Raw genomic sequence first — 14,205 nt, 5'->3', positions numbered from 1 at the left:
AGACCCTAGCAACCACCCAAAAGACCCTAGCAACCGCCTAGCAACCACCCAGAATATCCTAGCAACCACCCAAAACACCCTAGCAACCACCCAAAAGACCCTAGCAACCACCCAAAACACCCTAGCAACCACCCAAAACACCCTAGCAACCGCCTAGCAACCACCCAAAATACCCTAGCAACACCATAGCAACCACCCATAACATCCTAGAAACCGCCTAGCAAAAAATGTTCCGGTCCAAACTTTCTCAAGCCAACTTAAAGTTTGTCTCGACGAACTTTCGCATCTAGTTATTATTATGTTGGCTTGAGAAAGCCAATATATTGAAATCCTATTTAAACTTATTAAGTTGGCTTGAGAGAGCCAACATATTGAAATCCTATTTAAACTTATTATTAATATTATTAAGTTGGCTTGAGAAAGCCAACATATTGAAATCCTATTTAAACTTATTATTATTATTCTTCTGTGGAAACTGTTGACTCTAACTCGTCCTAGAGCTTTAACTCTACATACTCCAAACTCGGCTCAGACAATCAAACTGATCTGAAGTTAGTTGCTATATCTTTTCAGACTGATCGGACTTACGGTTTTCCTACAAATGACGATCAAAACTCGGAAAAACTTCCATTGACTTAACATTGGGCATTCTAAAAAAATTCAAACTCACCAACCGACAAAAATTCAAATCTAAATCCCTTGAAAACTAAATCAAACTGCCATTCTATATATATTAGCCAATGAAACTCATTTAAACTAATAAACTCTAATTTCATACACTTATAAACTAATTAACTTAAATTTAATAACTAATTAACTAATAAACTCATGAATTCATAGACTTATGAACTCTTAAACTCATAAATTAATAAACTCTGAACTCTAAACTCATTTAAACTTATAAACTCTAAACTCAAAAACGTGTACACTTATAAACTCATCAATTTATACACTTATAAACTCTAAACTCATAAACTCTGAGTGTGTGTGTGTGTGTGTGTGTGTGTGTGTGTGTCTGAGTGAGTGAGTGTGTGTGTGTGTGTGTGTGTGTGTGTGTCTGAGTGAGTGTGTGTGTGTGTGTGTGTGTGTGTCTGAGTGTGTCTGAGTGTGTGTGTGTGTGTGTGTGTGTGTGTGTGTGTGTGTGTGTGTGTGTGTGTGTGTGTGTGTGTCTGAGTGAGTGTGTGTGTCTGAGTGAGTGTGTGTGTGTGTGTGTGTGTGTGTGTGTGTGTGTGTGTGTGTATCTATCTATCTACCGCTCTGAATACCATAGCAACCACCCAGAACACCCTAGCAACCACCTAGCAACCACCCAGAACACCCTAGTAACCACCCAAAAGACCCTAGCAACCACCCAAAATATCCTAGCAACCACCCAAAAGACCCTAGCAACCACCCAAAACACCCTAGCAACCGCCTAGCAACCACCCAAAAGACCCTAGCAACCACCCAAAACACCCTAGCAACCACCCAAAATACCCTAGCAACACCATAGCAACCACACAAAACATCCTAGTAACCACCCATAACACCCTAGCAACCGCCTAGCAACCACCCAGAACTACCTAGCAACCACCCAAAACACCCTAGCAACCACCCATAATACCCTAGCAACCACCCAAAACACCCTAGCAACCACCCAGAACACCCTAGCAACCGCCTAGCAACCACCCAAAAGACCCTAGCAACCACCCAAAATACCCTAGCAACCGCCTAGCAACCACCCAAAAGACCCTAGCAACCACCCAAAAGACCCTAGCAACCACCCAAAATACCCTAGCAACCGCCTAGCAACCACCCAAAAGACCCTAGCAACCACCCAAAATACCCTAGCAACACCATAGCAACCAAACAAAACATCCTAGTAACCACCCATAACACCCTAGCAACCGCCTAGCAACCACCCAGAACACCCTAGCAACCACCCAAAATACCCTAGCAACACCATAGCAACCACACAAAACATCCTAGTAACCACCCATAACACCCTAGCAACCGCCTAGCAACCACCCAGAACACCCTAGCAACCACCCAAAATATCCTAGCAACCGCCTAGCAACCACCCAGAATACCCTAGCAACCACCCAGAACACCCTAGCAACCACCTAGCAACCACCCAAAAGACCCTAGCAACCACCCAAAATATCCTAGCAACCACCCAGAACACCCTAGCAACCGCATAGCAACCACCCAAAAGACCCTAGCAACCACCCAGAATACCCTAGCAACCGCCTAGCAACCACCCAAAAGACCCTAGCAACCACCCAAAATAGCCTAGCAACCACCAAAAATACCCTAGCAACCGCCTAGCAACCACCCAAAAGACCCTAGCAACCACCCTTAATATCCTAGCAACCGCATAGCAACCACCCAGAATACCCTAGCAACCACCCAAAACACCCTAGCAACCACCCAGAACACCCTAGCAACCGCCTAGCAACCACCCAAAAGACCCTAGCAACCACCCAAAAGACCCTAGCAACCACCCAGGACACCCTAGTAACCACCTAGCGACCACCCATAACATCCTAGCAACCGCGTATCAAAAAACGTTACAGTCCAAACTTTCTCAAGCCAACTTAAAGTTTGTCTCGACGAACTTTCGCATCTAGTTAAGTTGGCTTGAGAAAGCCAACATATTGAAATCCTATTTAAACTTATTATTATTAATATTATTATTATTCTTCTGTGGAAACTGTTGACTCAAACTCGCCCTAGAGCTTTAACTCTACATACTCCAAACTCGGCTCAGACACTCAAACTGATCTGAAGTTAGTTGCTATATCTTTTCAGACTGATCGGACTTACGGTTTTCCTACAAATGACGATCAAAACTCGGAAAAACTCCCATTGACTTAACATTGGGCATTCTAAAAAAATTCAAACTCACCAACCGACAAAAATTCAAATCTAAATCCCTTGAAAACTAAATCAAACTGCCATTCTATATATATTAGCCAATGAAACTCATTTAAACTAATAAACTCTAATCTCACACACTTATAAACTAATTAACTTAAATTTAATAACTAATTAACTAATAAACTCATGAATTCATAAACTTATGAACTCTTAAACTCATAAATTAATAAACTCTGAACTCTTAAACTCATTTAAACTTATAAACTCAAAAACTTGTACACTTATAAACTCATCAATTTATACACTTATAAACTCTAAACTCATAAACTCTGAGTGTGTGTGTGTGTGTGTGTGTGTGTGTGTGTATCTATCTATCTAACTTATTTATCTATCTATCTCTCTGTCATAAACTTCAAACTACTTTAAACTTTAAACCAATTTTGACTCATGCTAGCAAACAGTGTTCACTTATAAACTCACTTATAAACTCTAAACTCATAAATTAATAAACTCTGAACTCTAAACTCATTTAAACTTATAAACTCTAAACTCAAAAACTTGTACACTTATAAACTCATCAATTTATACACTTATAAACTCTAAACTCATAAACTCTGAGTGTGTGTGTGTGTGTATCTATCTATCTACCGCTCTGAATACCATGGCAACCACCCAGAACACCCTAGCAACCACCTAGCAACCACCCAGAACACCCTAGCAACCACCCAAAAGACCCTAGCAACCACCCAAAATATCCTAGCAACCACCCAAAAGACCCTAGCAACCACCCAAAACACCCTAGCAACCGCCTAGCAACCACCCAAAAGACCCTAGCAACCACCCAAAACACCCTAGCAACCACCCAAAATACCCTAGCAACACCATAGCAACCACACAAAACATCCTAGTAACCACCCATAACACCCTAGCAACCGCGTAGCAACCACCCAGAACACCCTAGCAAAACACCCAAGCAACCACCCATAATACCCTAGCAACCACCCAAAACACCCTAGCAAAGGCCTAGCAACCACCCAAAAGACCCTAGCAACCACCCAAAATACCCTAGCAACCACCCAAAAGACCCTAGCAACCACCCAAAATAGCCTAGCAACCACCCAAAATACCCTAGCAACCGCCTAGCAACCACCCAGAACACCCTAGCAACCGTCTAGCAACCACCCAAAAGACCCTAGCAACCACCCAAAAGACCCTAGCAACTGCCTAGCAACCACCCAGAATACCCTAGCAACCGCCTAGCAACCACCCAAAAGACCCTAGCAACCACCCAAAATAGCCTAGCAACCGCCTAGCAACCACCCAGAATACCCTAGCAACCACCCAAAACACCCTAGCAACCACCCAGAACACCCTAGCAACTGCCTAGCAACCACCCAAAAGACCCTAGCAACCACCCAAAATAGCCTAGCAACCGCCTAGCAACCACCCAGAATACCCTAGCAACCACCCAAAACACCCTAGCAACCACCCAGAACACCCTAGCAACCGCCTAGCAACCACCCAGAATACCCTAGCAACCACCCAAAACACCCTAGCAACCACCCAGAACACCCTAGCAACCGCCTAGCAACCACCCAAAACACCCTAGCAACCACCAAAAAGACCCTAGCAACCGCCTAGCAACCACCCAGAATACCCTAGCAACCACCCAAAACACCCTAGCAACCACCCAGAACACCCTAGCAACCGCCTAGCAACCACCCAAAAGACCCTAGCAACCACCTAGCAACCACCCAAAAGACCCTAGCAACCACCCAAAACACCCTAGCAACCGCCTAGCAACCACCCAAAAGACCCTAGCAACCACCCAAAATAGCCTAGCAACCACCCAAAATACCCTAGCAACCACCCAAAATACCCTAGCAACCACCCAAAACACCCTAGCAACCACCCAGAACACCCTAGCAACCGCCTAGCAACCACCCAAAAGACCCTAGCAAACACCCAAAATACCCTAACAACCGCCTAGCAACCACCCAAAAGACCCTAGCAACCACCCAAAAGACCCTAGCAACCACCCAAAATAGCCTAGCAACACCATAGCAACCACACAAAACATCCTAGTAACCACCCATAACACCCTAGCAACCACCCAAAATATCCTAGCAACCGCCTAGCAACCACCCATAATACCCTAGCAACCACCCAAAACACCCTAGCAACCACCCAGAACACCCTAGCAACCGCCTAGCAACCACCCAAAAGACCCTAGCAACCACCCAAAATACCCTAACAACCGCCTAGCAACCACCCAAAAGACCCTAGCAACCATCCAAAAGACCCTAGCAACCACCCAAAATAGCCTAGCAACCACCCAAAATACCCTAGCAACCGCCTAGCAACCACCCAAAAGACCCTAGCAACCACCCAAAATACCCTAGCAACCGCCTATCAACCACCCAAAAGACCCTAGCAACCACCCAGAACACCCTAGCAACCGCCTAGCAACCACCCAAAAGACCCTAGCAACCACCTAGCAACCACCCAAAAGACCCTAGCAACCACCCTAGCAACCACCTAGCAACCACCCTAGCAACCACCTAGCAACCACCCAGAACACCCTAGCAACCTCCCAAAATACCCTAGAAACACCATAGCAACATCCTAGCAACCGCCTAGCAAAAAACGTTCTGGTCCAAACTTTCTCAAGCCAACTTAAAGTTTGTCTCGACGAACTTTCGCATCTAGTTATTATTATTATTCTTCTGTGAATAACTGTTGACTCAAACTCGCCCTAGAGCTTTAACTCTACATACTCCAAACTCGGCTCAGACACTCAAACTGATCTGAAGTTAGTTGCTTTATCTTTTCAGACTGATCAGACTTACGGTTTTCCTACAAATGACGATCAAAACTCGGAAAAACTCCCATTGACTTAACATTGGGCATTCTAAAAAAATTCAAACTCACCAACCGACAAAAATTCAAATCTAAATCCCTTGAAAACTAAATCAAACTGCCATTCTATATATATTAGCCAATGAAACTCATTTAAACTAATAAACTCTAATCTCATACACTTATAAACTAATTAACTTAAATTTAATAACTAATTAACTAATAAACTCATGAATTCATATACTTATGAACTCTTAAACTCATAAATTAATAAACTCTGAACTCTAAACTCATTTAAACTTATAAACTCTAAACTCAAAAACTTGTACACTTATAAACTCATCAATTTATACACTTATAAACTCTAAACTCATAAACTCTGAGTGTGTGTGTGTGTGTGTGTGTGTGTATCTATCTATCTACCGCTCTGAATACCATAGCAACCACCCAGAACACCCTAGCAACCACCTAGCAACCACCCAGAACACCCTAGCAACCACCCAAAAGACCCTAGCAACCACCCAAAATATCCTAGCAACCACCCAAAAGACCCTAGCAACCACCCAAAACACCCTAGCAACCGCCTAGCAACCACCCAAAAGACCCTAGCAACCACCCAAAAGACCCTAGCAACCACCCAAAAGACCCTAGCAACACCATAGCAACCACACAAAACATCCTAGTAACCACCCATAACACCCTAGCAACCGCCTAGCAACCACCCAGAACACCCTAGCAACCACCCAAAACACCCTAGCAACCACCCAAAATATCCTAGCAACCGCCTAGCAACCACCCAGAACACCCTAGCAACCAACCAAAACACCCTAGCAACCGCCTAGCAACCACCCAAAAGACCCTAGCAACCACCCAAAATAGCCTAGCAACCACCCAAAATACCCTAGCAACCACCCAGAATACCATAGCAACCACCCAAAAGACCCTAGCAACCACCCAAAATACCCTAGCAACCACCCAAAATATCCTAGCAACCACCCAAAAGACCCTAGCAACCACCCAAAACACCCTAGCAACCGCCTAGCAACCACCCAAAAGACCCTAGCAACCACCAAAAAGACCCTAGCAACCACCCAAAAGACCCTAGCAACACCATAGCAACCACACAAAACATCCTAGTAACCACCCATAACACCCTAGCAACCGCCTAGCAACCACCCAGAACACCCTAGCAACCACCCAAAACACCCTAGCAACCACCCAAAATATCCTAGCAACCGCCTAGCAACCACCCAGAACACCCTAGCAACCACCCAAAACACCCTAGCAACCACCCAGAACACCCTAGCAACCGCCTAGCAACCACCCAGAACACCCTAGCAACCACCCAAAAGACCCTGGCAACCACCCAGAATACCATAGCAACCACCCAGAACACCCTAGCAACCACCTAGCAACCACCCAGAACACCCTAGCAACCACCCAAAAGACCCTAGCAACCACCTAGCAACCACCCAAAAGACCCTAGCAACCACCCAAAATACCCTAGCAACACCATAGCAACCACACAAAACATCCTAGTAACCACCCATAACACCCTAGCAACCGCCTAGCAACCACCCAGAACACCTTGGCAACCACCCAAAACACCCTAGCAACCACCCAAAATACCCTAGCAACACCATAGCAACCACACAAAACATCCTAGTAACCACCCATAACACCCTAGCAACCACCTAGCAACCACCCAAAAGACCCTAGCAACCACCCAGGACACCCTAGCAACCACCTAGCAACCACCCAGAACACCCTAGCAACTACCCAAAAGACCCTAGCAACCACCCAAAATATCCTAGCAACCACCCAAAACACCCTAGCAACCGCCTAGCAACCACCCAAAATACCCTAGAAACCGCCTAGCAAAAAAATTTCCGGTCCAAACTTTCTCAAGCCAACTTAAAGTTTGTCTCGACGAACTTTCGCATCTAGTTATTATTATTATTCTTCTGTACAAAACTATTGACTCAAACTCGCCCTAGAGCTTTAACTCTACATACTCCAAACTCGGCTCAGACACTCAAACTGATCTGAAGTTTTATGCTATATCTTTTCAGACTGATCGGACTTACGGTTTTCCTACAAATGACGATCAAAACTCGGAAAAACTCCCATTGACTTAACATTGGGCATTCTAAAAAAATTCAAACTCACCAACCGACAAAAATTCAAATCTAAATCCCTTGAAAACTAAATCAAACTGCCATTCTATATATATTAGCCAATGAAACTCATTTAAACTAATAAACTCTAATTTCATACACTTATAAACTAATTAACTTAAATTGAATAACTAATTAACTAATAAACTCATGAATTCATAGACTTATGAACTCTTAAACTCATAAATTAATAAACTCTGAACTCTAAACTCATTTAAACTTATAAACTCTAAACTCAAAAAACTTGTACACTTATAAACTCATCAATTTATACACTTATAAACTCTAAACTCATAAACTCTGAGTGTGTGTGTGTGTGTGTGTGTGTGTGTGTGTGTATCTATCTATCTACCACTCTGAATACCATAGCAACCACCCAGAACACCCTAGCAACCACCTAGCAACCACCCAAAAGACCCTAGCAACCACCCAGAACACCCTAGCAACCGCCTAGAAACCACCCAAAAGACCCTAGCAACCACCCAAAAGACCCTAGCAACCACCCAGAATACCCTAGCAACCACCCAAAAGACCCTAGCAACCACCCAAAAGACCCTAGCAACCGCCTAGCAACCACCCAGAATACCCTAGCAACCACCCAAAACACCCTAGCAACCACCCAGAACACCCTAGCAACCGCCTAGCAACCACCCAGAATACCCTAGCAACCACCCAAAACACCCTAGCAACCACCCAGAACACCATAGCAACCGCCTAGCAACCACCCAAAAGACCCTAGCAACCGCCTAGCAACCACCCAGAATACCCTAGCAACCACCCAAAACACCCTAGCAACCACCCAAAACACCCTAGCAACCGCCTAGCAACCACCCAAAAGACCCTAGCAACCACCCAGAACACCCTAGCAACCGCCTAGCAACCACCCAAAAGACCCTAGCAACCACCCAAAAGACCCTAGCAACCACCCAAAAGACCCTAGCAACCACCCAGAATACCCTAGCAACCACCCAAAACACCCTAGCAACCACCCAGAACACCCTAGCAACCGCCTAGCAACCACCCAAAAGACCCTAGCAACCACCTAGCAACCACCCAAAAGACCCTAGCAACCACCCAAAAGACCCTAGCAACCACCCAAAACACCCTAGCAACCACCCATAACACCCTAGCAACCGCCTAGCAACCACCCAGAACACCCTAGCAACCACCCAAAAGACCCTAGCAACCACCTAGCAACCACCCAGAAGACCCTAGCAATCACCCAAAAGACCCTAGCAACCACCCAGGACACCCTAGCAACCACCTAGCAACCACCCAGAACACCCTAGCAACCTCCCAAAATACCCTAGCAACACCATAGCAACATCCTAGCAACCGCCTAGAAAAAAACTTTCTGGTCCAAACTTTCTCAAGCCAACATAAAGTTTGTCTCGACGAACTTTCGCATCTAGTTATTATTATTATTCTTCTTACTAAAACTGTTGACTCAAACTCGCCCTAGAGCTTTAACTCTACATACTTCAAACTCGGCTCAGACACTCAAACTGATCTGCAGCTATATGCTATATCTTTTCAGACTGATCGGACTTACGGTTTTCCTACAAATGACGATCAAAACTCGGAAAAACTCCCATTGACTTAACATTGGGCATTCTAAAAAAATTCAAACTCACCAACCGACAAAAATTCAAATCTAAATCCCTTGAAAACTAAACCAAACTGCCATTCTATATATATTAGCCAATGAAACTCATTTAAACTAAAAAACTCTAATCTCATACACTTATAAACTAATTAACTTAAATTTAATAACTAATTAACTAATAAACTCATGAATTCATAGACTTATGAACTCTTAAACTCATAAATTAATAAACTCTGAACTCTAAACTCATTTAAACTTATAAACTCTAAACTCAAAAACTTGTACACTTATAAACTCATCAATTTATACACTTATAAACTCATAAACTCTGAGTGTGTGTGTGTGTGTGTGTGTGTGTGTGTGTGTGTGTCTGAGTGAGTGTGTGAGCGAGGTAGTCTGTTTGAGTGTGTGTGTGTGTGTGTGTGTGTGTGTGTGTGTGTGTGTATCTATCTATCTACCGCTCTGAATACCATAGCAACCACCCAGAACACCCTAGCAACCACCCAGAACACCTTAGCAACCACCCAAAAGACCCTAGCAACCACCCAAAATATCCTAGCAACCACCCAGAACACCCTAGCAACCACCTAGCAACCACCCAAAACACCCTAGAAACCACCCAAAAGACCCTAGCAACCACCCAAAATACCCTAGCAACACCATAGCAACCACACAAAACATCCTAGTAACCACCCATAACACCCTAGCAACCGCCTAGCAACCACCCAGAACACCCTAGCAACCACCCAAAACACCCTAGCAACCACCCAAAATACCCTAGCAACACCATAGCAACCACAAAAAACATCCTAGTAACCACCCAGGACACCCTAGCAACCGCCTAGCAACCACCCAGAACACCCTAGCAACCACCCAAAAGACCCTAGCAACCGCCTAGCAACCACCCAGAATACCCTAGCAACCACCCAAAACACCCTAGCAACCGCCTAGCAACCACCCAGAATACCCTAGCAACCACCCAAAACACCCTAGCAACCACCCAGAACACCATAGCAACCGCCTAGCAACCACCCAGAATACCCTAGCAACCACCCAAAACACCCTAGCAACCACCCAAAAGACCCTAGCAACCACCCAAAAGACCCTAGCAACCGCCTAGCAACCACCCAAAAGACCCTAGCAACCACCCAAAACACCCTAGCAACCGCCTAGCAACCACCCAAAAGACCCTAGCAACCACCCAGAACACCCTAGCAACCGCCTAGCAACCACCCAAAAGACCCTAGCAACCACCCAAAATATCCTAGCAACCACCCAGAATACCCTAGCAACCACCCAGAATACCCTAGCAACCACCCAAAACACCCTAGCAACCACCCAGAACACCCTAGCAACCGCCTAGCAACCACCCAAAAGACCCTAGCAACCACCTAGCAACCACCCAAAAGACCCTAGCAACCACCCAAAAGACCCTAGCAACCACCCAGAACACCCTAGCAACCGCCTAGCAACCACCCAAAAGACCCTAGCAACCACCCAGGACACCCTAGCAACCACCTAACAACCACCCAGAAGACCCTAGCAACCACCCAAAATATCCTAGCAACCGCCTAGCAACCACCCAGAATACCCTAGCAACCACCCAAAAAACCCTAGCAACCACCCAGAACACCCTAGCAGCCGCCTAGCAACCACCCAAAATACCCTAGCAACCACCCAAAAGACCCTAGCAACCACCCAGGACACCCTAGCAACCACCTAGCAACCACCCAGAACACCCTAGCAACCTCCCAAAATACCCTAGGAACACCATAGCAACCACCCATAAAATCCTAGCAACCGCCTAGCAAAAAACGTTCTGGTCCAAACTTTCTCAAGCCAACTTAAAGTTTGTCTCGACGAACTTTCGCATCTAGTTAAGTTGGCTTGAGAAAGCCAACTTACTGATATTGTACTTAAACTTATTAAGTTGGCTTGAGAAAGCCAACATATTGAAATCCTATTTAAACTTATTATTATTAAGTTGGCTTGAGAAAGCCAACATATTGAAATCCTATTTAAACTTATTATTATTATTAATATTATTATTCTTCTGTTAAAAACTGTTGACTCAAACTCGCCCTAGAGCTTTAACTCTACATACTCCAAACTCGGCTTAGACACTCAAACTGATCTGCAGCTATATGCTATATATTTTCAGACTGATCGGACTTACGGTTTTCCTACAAATGACGATCAAAACTCGGAAAAACTCCCATTGACTTAACATTGGGCATTCTAAAAAAATTCAAACTCACCAACCGACAAAAATTCAAATCTAAATCCCTTGAAAACTAAATCAAACTGCCATTCTATATATATTAGCCAATGAAACTCATTTAAACTAATAAACTCTAATCTCATACACTTATAAACTAATTAACTTAAATTTAATAACTAATTAACTAATAAACTCATGAATTCATATACTTATGAACTCTTAAACTCATAAATTAATAAACTCTGAACTCTAAACTCATTTAAACTTATAAACTCTAAACTCAAAAACTTGTACACTTATAAACTCATCAATTTATACACTTATAAACTCTAAACTCATAAACTCTGAGTGTGTGTGTGTGTGTGTGTGTGTGTGTATCTATCTATCTACCGCTCTGAATACCATAGCAACCACCCAGAACACCCTAGCAACCACCTAGCAACCACCCAGAACACCCTAGCAACCACCCAAAAGACCCTAGCAACCACCCAAAATATCATAGCAACCACCCAAAAGACCCTAGCAACCACCCAAAACACCCTAGCAACCGCCTAGCAACCACCCAAAAGACCCTAGCAACCACCCAAAACACCCTAGCAACCACCCAAAATACCCTAGCAACACCATAGCAACCACACAAAACATCCTAGTAACCACCCATAACATCCTAGCAACTGCCTAGCAACCACCCAGAACACCCTAGCAACCACCCAAAACACCCTAGCAACCACCCAAAATATCCTAGCAACCGCCTAGCAACCACCCATAATACCCTAGCAACCACCCAAAACACCCTAGCAACCACCTAGAACACCCTAGCAACCGCCTAGCAACCACCCAAAAGACCCTAGCAACCACCCAAAACACCCTAGCAACCACCCAAAATACCCTAGCAACACCATAGCAACCACACAAAACATCCTAGTAACCACCCATAACACCCTAGCAACCGCCTAGCAACCACCCAGAACACCCTAGCAACCACCCAAAACACCCTAGCAACCACCCAAAATATCCTAGCAACCGCCTAGCAACCACCCAAAAGACCCTAGCAACCACCCAAAAGACCCTAGCAACCACCCAAAAGACCCTAGCAACCACCCAAAATACCCTAGCAACACCATAGCAACCACACAAAACATCCTAGTAACCACCCATAACACCCTAGCAACCGCCTAGCAACCACCCAAAACACCCTAGCAACCACCCAAAATATCCTAGCAACCGCCTAGCAACCACCCAAAACACCCTAGCAACCACCCAGAACATCCTAGCAACTGCCTAGCAACCACCCAAAAGACCCTAGCATCCACCCAAAACACCCTAGCAACCGCCTAGCAACCACCCAGAATACCATAGCAACCACCCAAAATACCCTAGCAACCGCCTAGCAACCACCCTAAATATCCTAGCAACCCCATAGCAACAACCCAAAACACCCTAGCAACCACCCAGAACACCCTAGCAACCGCCTAGCAACCACCCAAAACACCCTAGCAACCACCCAAAACACCCTAGCAACACCATAGCAACCACACAAAACATCCTAGTAACCACCCATAACACCCTAGCAACCGCCTAGCAACCACCCAGAACACCCTAGCAACCACCCAAAACACCATAGCAACCACACAAAACACCCTAGCAACCTCCCAAAATACCCTAGCAACACCATAGCAACACCATAGCAACATCCTAGCAACCGCCTAGCAAAAAACGTTCTGGTCCAAACTTTCTCAAGCCAACTTAAAGTTTGTCTCGACGAACTTTCGCATCTAGTTATTATTAATATTATTAAGTTGGCTTGAGAGAGCCAACATATTGAAATCCTATTTAAACTTATTATTAATATTATTATTATTATTATTCTTCTGTGAATAACTGTTGACTCAAACTCGCCCTAGAGCTTTAACTCTACATACTCCAAACTCGGCTCAGACACTCAAACTGATCTGAAGTTAGTTGCTTTATCTTTTCAGACTGATCAGACTTACGGTTTTCCTACAAATGACGATCAAAACTCGGAAAAACTCCCATTGACTTAACATTGGGCATTCTAAAAAAATTCAAACTCACCAACCGACAAAAATTCAAATCTAAATCCCTTGAAAACTAAATCAAACTGCCATTCTATATATATTAGCCAATGAAACTCATTTAAACTAATAAACTCTAATCTCATACACTTATAAACTAATTAACTTAAATTTAATAACTAATTAACTAATAAACTCATGAATTCATATACTTATGAACTCTTAAACTCATAAATTAATAAACTCTGAACTCTAAACTCATTTAAACTTATAAACTCTAAACTCAAAAACTTGTACACTTATAAACTCATCAATTTATACACTTATAAACTCTAAACTCATAAACTCTGAGTGTGTGTGTGTGTGTGTGTGTGTGTATCTATCTATCTACCGCTCTGAATACCATAGCAACCACCCAGAACACCCTAGCAACCACCTAGCAACCAC

This window comes from Leuciscus leuciscus (genome assembly GCF_965113295.1).
Source record: "Leuciscus leuciscus genome assembly, chromosome: 20".
Taxonomy (NCBI): domain Eukaryota; kingdom Metazoa; phylum Chordata; class Actinopteri; order Cypriniformes; family Leuciscidae; genus Leuciscus; species Leuciscus leuciscus.
This window is presented reverse-complemented; position numbering follows the sequence as displayed.